General features: G+C 31.6%; 1 long non-coding RNA gene across 1 annotated transcript; it reads right to left on the bottom strand.

Moving 5' to 3' along the window:
- Nucleotides 1-266: 266 nt before the first annotated feature.
- On the bottom strand, nucleotides 267-7,704 carry LOC147387955 (uncharacterized). Its single transcript, XR_015171106.1, has 3 exons — nucleotides 7,491-7,704; nucleotides 1,485-1,728; nucleotides 267-1,336 (listed from the first exon to the last, which is right to left on the bottom strand). It is a non-coding gene; the product is annotated as an uncharacterized LOC147387955 (long non-coding RNA).
- Nucleotides 7,705-8,446: the final 742 nt, after the last annotated feature.

Consider the following 8,446-nt stretch of genomic DNA (forward strand, 5'->3'; position numbering starts at 1 on the left):
AATCAATGTGGCGTAATCAAAGTTCACTGCATCACATTGAAACCTCGAGATCTGTGTCAAAAATTTTATCCATTGATCTTAGATTTTCTCCCTAGTTGCATGAAAACAAATTTTTTTGATTTTGAGAAAGAAATTTGGATCAATAGAAAATTGAAACAGAAATGAAATAAAGAAAATAACAAAAATAACTTTAACTAACTTAAAATAACTACACCTTTCCCTGGTAGTGATGCCAAAATTATGATGTGCCATGAATTAAAAATTATATTTTTATACTCTCCTTAGCTTGTGGGTAAGTAAGGGATCAAACCCAAGAGAAAGGTGGGATGTTACCAAGTTAGCAAGAATGAAGTTAATCTAAGTAATAATACAAAATCTATTTTTGTATTTTTGTAAAATAAAATAGTGAGTAGATGTTGCTGAAAATTAAAGTAATATAAGGGAAAATTATACTAAGAAAATAAAAGATATAAAACCATTAGTGATTAGAGTTACTTAAGATTAGCAAATAAAACTATATTTGAGTTTATCCTTCTTTGCACTCAACCTTAAGGATTTGGTGTGAGCTCCTTGGGTTGGAATATATGACAGAAATTTTTTTAAGTAAACACTATAGTTAAGACTCCTTCACTCATTGATGTGTGAAATCCTTACCATCAAATATCTAGTTTAAGCATGTTCTATCTTGATCTCATCTAATCATAAAACTTCTAAGTTGCATGTGAGGTGTAGAAATTCATCTAAAGCTTTGATCTATTAGAGTTGGATAAAACCTTGAAGTGAATCCTATAAATAATATAAAGAACATGAAAGAATAAAGAAATAACATAGAATTAAAACTTGTTCCTAGACTTCCTGCTCTCACTAATGGAGGGAGTAGCCTATGGTCATTGTAAGGATACAAGATGAAGTAAAAGAAACAATACTAATATTCAAGGTAACCAAGATACACTACCTCCTTGAGAAATTATTGAAGTTGTTGAAATAAAACCTAACTAAAAAATAAAAATGACAAAGAAAATGCTAAGGGCATTGGGGGAAGAAGAGAAAATGGACAATAACCCAATTACTCTTTCTTAATTAAGAAAATGATCTATTTATAGACTTGAAATACTCTTGAAAGATCCAAATATAGCCGTCATCACTCTTACATATAATCTCATGAGCGAAGCAAATTGGAACAATTCTAGAGCGATCCAACTGAGGTGGACTGTGCTATATTGATCTGGAAACATCCAGATCTTAATTTTTGATTGGTTGCTTGACTTGACTTCTTGATTGTAGTGCATTCTTGCTTAAGTGATTTGGTGTTCATGTAGATAAGTTGATCATTGTCCTGTACAGTGAGCATACATGATTAATTTTCTGATATTTACTATTATTTTGTGCAATTAAGCCTAATCAACATGAAATGTGATAAATTGAGGCTTAACATACTTATTCATCTCATTTAATGAAATAAAGATGAAAATCGAGATAAATACCTGGGAAAAGTGCGGATAAATCAGTGTTTTGAGATAGTGATCAATACTCGTCTATAGTCCACATCTTAGTAATCATATCCACCAAGCCATCCTCCCAAATTTTCGTGTAAACCAAACAAACATATCCTACCATTGTCTTATCAGTTGACAAAGTCTCGAAACATCTTTGGGAAAAACCCTCCAGTGAATCTATCCAAAATAACATTTTGACTTTGATCTCGTTATTGAAACTGAATTTTAAATCCTACAACAAAGGTGTAGAATGGGTGAGTTGTTGGTATGTTATCTAGAAGAATATGAACATAATATAATTGTAAAATGAATGAGTAATCATGCTAAAAATCATAACTTACAAGTTTAGTATCAATGTAGTTTCAGATATATAAGTAAGAAAATCTCTTTATACTATGTTGTGGTTTATCAACTAATTATACATTAGTTCAAGACTTACCATAACTGATTATGAAATTCATCAATACATTCTACCCTAACCATCTAACTCTCAATACTTTATGAATGTAAATATTCTACAAATTCACTAAATTCATGTCATTTGTTTTCTTCCTAGCTTTCATGGTTACACCTTGTAGTTAGTAATCAAATTCCCCAATTCAAATATCTAGGTTTCTAGCTTTCAATATTCTTAGCACGTAAATAAATTCTACATCTCATCAATTGAAATTAAAACACATCTACAACACTGTCGTTATAATGCCAACAAGTGCGGTGTTGTATACTGATAATTACTAAGGATGTCTTGGCTAAATTTTGCCTCTGTCGGGGATCCAACGTTTGTCGATGAGGGATTATAATGTTATTACCTAATTCTATGATCGATTTGACTGCAAGTGATTTTCCCTTTGGTCGGCTCAAGTTTGTTGTTGACCAGGTATAGACACCCTATTTTTGCATATGCCTAATTCGACAATTCGTCCCCCGGTTGTGGTGAATTTCTAATGATGAGTGAAAAGAACTCGAAGGCTAGAAAGTATTATTCTCGATCTCCCATTTCTAGTCATTCCATCTTCCTTACTCGTAATAACTCGACATAAAAATTTACACACACTTAGGATTGCTATACCTTACACCCGATTTAGTAACTACGTACGCTTAGGTTCGTTACACATTTCGATATCCTAGAGACATCGAGATGCTAGAAAAATGTGACCTTAAGACTTAGAAATAATCACGTTAGAATTGAAACAAACCTCATGCCAAAATTTATTAAATTTGCAAGAATAAAAAAAAGACAGAAATGCCTCTCAATCTCCGACTTTTACCTAAAGACCTTGATTCTTAGGAAAACAGATAAAAAATTAATTACGCATATTAGAAATCTAAAAAATTGGAAAATTCTCGACCAAGTTAAATATTCAAAATTAAAATTTAATCAAAATCAAAATCAAATTTAAATTCAAATTTAAAATTACTCGACCAATTAAAAATCAAAATCAAATAAAAAATCAAATTAAAATTTAATCGATCAATTGAATCAAAAATCAAATTAAAATTCAATCGACCAATTAAATTGAAAATAAAAATTGATCGATCAAATTAAAATTAAAATTTAAGCAAACAATAGAATTAAAATTAAAATCCAATCCATTAAATCAAATTAAAACTAAAATTCAATTGACTAATCAAGGCAAAATTGAAAATGCACCCAATCGATGGAGGACTATTAAAGTACGAGTAGCAAGGGATCACCACTCCCATTATTTTAAGAGGGAAGGAAAAGAAAAAAAAAATCATGGATAAAGAAAAATAGAAATGTTTTGTGTATAAAAGCTCCTACATTTTTGGTCGGAGGGGCTCTTGGAGGTTGCTCTTTCTATTAGTCTCCCTCTCTCCCATGTTTGCTCTTTGTGGCTAGTAGATTTTTCCTCTCTCCTAGATGGACTCTCTACAATCCTCTCCCCTCCCACTTTCTATACAAGGGCTAGACACACTCTCTATGTCTACCCACGGCTAGGCTCTTTTTGCTACAGGTTCTCACACTTTCTCTCATTTTCTCACTCTCTACACTCCTTTACTCTATCGACGTTATCCTTTACTTTTCTTCCATTTAGCCATATAGCAACAAAAATAAAAACAAAAAAAAAACAAGAGAAAAAAGAGAAGAAGAAAAGAAAAAAAAATACAACTCACCATCATCTTCAATCTCCATCTACTTCTCTTTTCATTCCACACAGTAGCAACCATGATAACATCCTCTTCTTAATCCCATTTTTTTCCACCTTACCTGTGTACACCGATAGTCCCTCTTCAATTACCTTTTTCCATCTCTTCATCGTAGGCCTTCATCACAGTACCCTCCTACAACATCTTCACCACAGTACCTATTACATCACCCTCCTACAGCACAATCATCTCCACTTTCTCCTCCGACTCTTCACAGCACAGTCACATCTAACTTCCTTTTCTCTCTAACTCTCCACAACACAACCACTTATTCCTTTTCCTCCAATTCTTTACAACACAGTCACGTTCATGTACTTTCTTCTCTAACTCTCCACAAAACAGCACAGACGATCACCCTTCCTCTATAAACACAGTACTTGCAAGCCATCTCGGGTGACATCTGAAGGAACCACCACAGCCACCATTTTGTCATATAGGTAAGTTTGATTTTCTTTTTTTTTTCTCTCTCCTCCTTTTTTCATTTTTATTTTGCATGGATGATTGACCAACTTTCGTTAATGTGTTTGTAATGTTTATCACGTATCCTTAACTTTGTTGGATTCTAGAATTTTACATGTATACTTGAGTTTTTTTTTTATTCATGGATTTATCACGTATTCTTAACTTTTTTTGGATTCCAAAATTTTACATGTATACATTAGTCCTTGATTCACTGACTTGCCACATGTATGAATTTTGCATAGATATAAATTTCTGATTTGCATATATGTAGGAAATTTTCATATATATGAATTTTTGATTTGCATATATGTATGAATTTTGATTCTTTGATTTGCCACATGTCCATGACGTTTAATTCAAGAATTTTGTGTATGAATTCTCAGTTCATTGATTTGCTATATGTTCATGAGGTGCCCAACTTGGAAATTTGACATTTATGAATCTCCAATTCATGAATTTGTTAACATATTCATAATTTTACATGACTTTAATTTTTGCTAATTTTAAGATTCATGTATGTTCATAATTTTCCTGATTTGATAATTTTACATAATTTTGATATTTATGTATATTCATATTTCATTACTTCGATGGTTTTGTGCGATATTGAATTTTGCCAATTTGTTAAGTTGCCATGTGTTCATAATTGCCTAATTTTGAAAGTTTCACATTTGTAATTTCTATTTTAAAAAATTCATTTTAGGAATTATATAATGTGGAAATTCGCAATTTCCTATTTTGAAAAAAAATCATATTCGTAAATATCTAATTTAAAAATTGCACTTTTATGATTTTCCAATTTGGGAGTTTTGCATTTTTCTTATTCAGAAATTTCATATTTATGGAAATTTATGACTTTCTAATTCGAAAATTTCATATTTTTTTTGGTAATTTTCTATTTTGGAAACTTTATATTTGCAAATTTCTAATTTGAAAAATTTCATATTCCTAAGTTAGAAACTTCATAAATTGTCGATTTTGAAATTTTACATTCATAATTTTCTAATTTTCTAATTTTTCACAAATTCTTATTTTATTTGATTTGGAAAATATTTACAAATGTGGATTTTTAATTGGAAAATATTGCCATGTGAACTTTAGAACATGGGGTGTAATTAGGGCTTTTTAAAAGTTTTTTTTTCTTTTCGTGCGAAATTCGAAAAATCATGTAATATGTGGAGGGATTTTAGCTGAAGGATCCGTTTAGGAAATCCAATATAAATTGATGATGATCGGACTTTAGTTTGATTTTAGTCTTTGTATGTTGACTATAAGATAATTTTGGATCGATCATCTCGATTGGACGGGTTCGGTGCCTAATACCTTTCGAAATCCTTAATCTGACTCCTTACCCATTTTTCTTATCCATGTACCGATTAAGATCCATTTTAGAGTTATTTTTGGTTCCTAGACCTAAACTAGGTGGCGACTCCCAATTTTCAAAAAATCTCCCATTAACCAATCAGATTCACTTTCCACTATTTAGTGAAAAAGGGGTTGAGATGATTTCACTAGGTCCCACGATCTCGGTGAGCTTCTTTATGGAGGTCTGTCTGTTGACTATTATGAGCTTTCCTTGATTAAGGGGACTCGTCTTTTTTGTCTTGCCTATCAAACTAACATGTGTAATCCAAAGTAACACTATTTTATGCACTCACTAAATTCATGTCATTTGTTTTCTTCCTAGCTTTCATGGTTACACCTTGTAGTTAGTAATCAAATTCCCCAATTCAAATATCTAGGTTTCTAGCTTTCGGTATTCTTATCATGTAAATAAATTCTACATCTTATCAAAAGAAATAAAAAGACATCTACAACATTGGTGTTATAATGCTGACAAATGCGGTATTGTATATTGATAAGTACTAAGGATTTCACAACTAAATTCCGCCTCAGTCGAGGATCCAAAATTTGCCGATCAGGGATTGTAATATTATTACCTAATTCTACGATCGACTTGACTGCAAGTGGTTTTCCCTTTGGTTGGCTCAGGTTTTTTGTTGACCAGGGTCCCACAATCATATGGACCTTCTTTACAGAGACTTGTCCATCAACTATTATGAGCGTCCCTCAATCAAGGGGACCCACCATTTTTATCTTGCTTATCAGGCTAATATGTGTTGTCCAAAGTAATATTATTTTATGCATTCACTTTCCTTTCTCATTAAACCTAAAGATAAATAAACACATCCTGGATACTCTTGGCCCAAACATAAATGCATGGGCCCTCTTTGGATAAAAGTAAATAACATCGTGTACTTCTGACACATAAATAAATGAACACCGAGAACTTTCTCACCCAAAGTTAATGATTCTGGATACTAACTCATCCTACCTAACTCATCCATTAATATTTTCAACATAAGAATCCCAAATCAATGTAATTGAGGCCCCTTGTGTGTCGTTCCTATACTTATCACCGGCGGATTGAAGAGTAGTTGGATTTTATCATAATATTATGATGTAAATGATCAACACATCTCTTAATATGGATTAATACCATCTTCCAAATACTCAAATACCTTAAACCTATTTCCTAATTAAGTTCTGACTTTTCTTTAAACTTTCTAATTTGTAACTATACTAAATTGTCAAGTTTGAGTTCGAGATTTATTTTTCAGTTCAATGTTTTCTTCAAATTTCTTATTTGAACTCAAGTTCTATATCACATTATGAAACTAAGTTAGATTCATTTCTATACTGTCACAGAGAATGTACTAGTGGTTTCAAATTAAATTGAAGATTACACCAAAGTAATATTTTCATACCTAAAATCAACCATTCCTATCAACACATAAATGGTTTGAAAACTAGATTTTTAAACATTATAGAATAATTTTTTTTTTGAAAATGTTCTTACACAATTTGGGCATCTATACGGGTTGTATGAAAATTTTTACGAAAAATGTATTTGTTGTCTCCATATGCCACCTACGATGGCAGTGGGTGGACTTTTACGGTGGCACTGTAGAAATGGTTGTTGATGGGTGGGGGTGCCACCGTGGCTCACACCGTGTAACGACAAACTTGCACAGTGAGCTTGAGTTTTCCTCCTGTTTAATTCATTCCCTCATTGCTCTTATCATCTTCATCCTTGCATACGAATCTTTTTTGTTAAGATGAGAATGATGGAATATATCATATACAATTTATTTATTTATTTATTTTTTGAAAACCAATTGATAGTTACTAAAAGCAAAATCATGATTATTATGGATACCATCTTACGATCGCGAGTATGCTAATGAAAACGATCTTAAATTGAATGCATTTATAATTATGTAAATCTTTTGGCATAGAAACATAAACCACAATCAATAATTGTATAACTTTCAATTAAACCGAAAGGAAGGAAAATTCTACCTTTACGACTTCTATCTCCTTTTTTGCTCTCAAGCTCTTTCCGCATGAAAAACCTCACCACATTCTTCTTCAATCAACTTAATCCTACCAACATAGAAGATGATTCTATGAAAAATAATAGAGAATACTACCTCATTCAGCAAATCATAATTTGAGAAAGTTCTTGTTGCTGTCAAGGTGATGACTAAAGGGTGGAGGAGAAAGTTAGGTGGGATTTCTGGTAGGTAAAGAGAGAACCTTTCTCTTTATGATGACTTTTAAAGAGTTAGTTTACAACTAAAAAGAGTTGGTTAACCCTGGTTTAGCAAATCATAGTTGGCCTAATTATATGGACACATGGCATGGATTATGGTCGGTCCTGACATGTCATTAGGTGTCAAATAGAACTAATGACTCACCTTGACTATGATTAATTCCTACCAAACCTTAATTACTTATATTTAAATATTAATTTAATAATTAATTACTTAAATAATGGGTTGTGGGGTCCATCATGTATAAAATTCAGATCAAATTTTAGCTTTTGACTTTGGTCAAACTGGATTAACCCATACAACTTCTTCAAAATAATCTGACTTCGGAATGCTTGACTTAGTTCAATACTTTTCGGACTTTGACGTGCATGTATGCTATCTCGAATAATTTTTCGATATCTAACTATTGGTATGATTCATTTTTCAAAACTCTCACTCTTTATCTCACTTGTCCTTATGTCGTAGTCTCATTCGTCTCGGTTCTTCTTGTTAATTTTTTGAGTGCATTTTCTCTAACTGTAATGTCTTAGAAATCGATTTTGAATATTGAGGAATCCTAATTGATGACTAAGTTTGGTTACTTAGAAATAAAGTTTTTTTTAGAAAATGATTCTTAAATATCCAAGAATACCATTAAGTTCTTATAAAAAAATTATTCAAAATCAACTATAAATTTGCGAAAATCGGAGCCCGAGACATAGA

Source organism: Akebia trifoliata, chromosome 13, assembly GCF_017979445.1.
Source record: "Akebia trifoliata isolate Shusen 1 chromosome 13, ASM1797944v1, whole genome shotgun sequence".
Taxonomy (NCBI): domain Eukaryota; kingdom Viridiplantae; phylum Streptophyta; class Magnoliopsida; order Ranunculales; family Lardizabalaceae; genus Akebia; species Akebia trifoliata.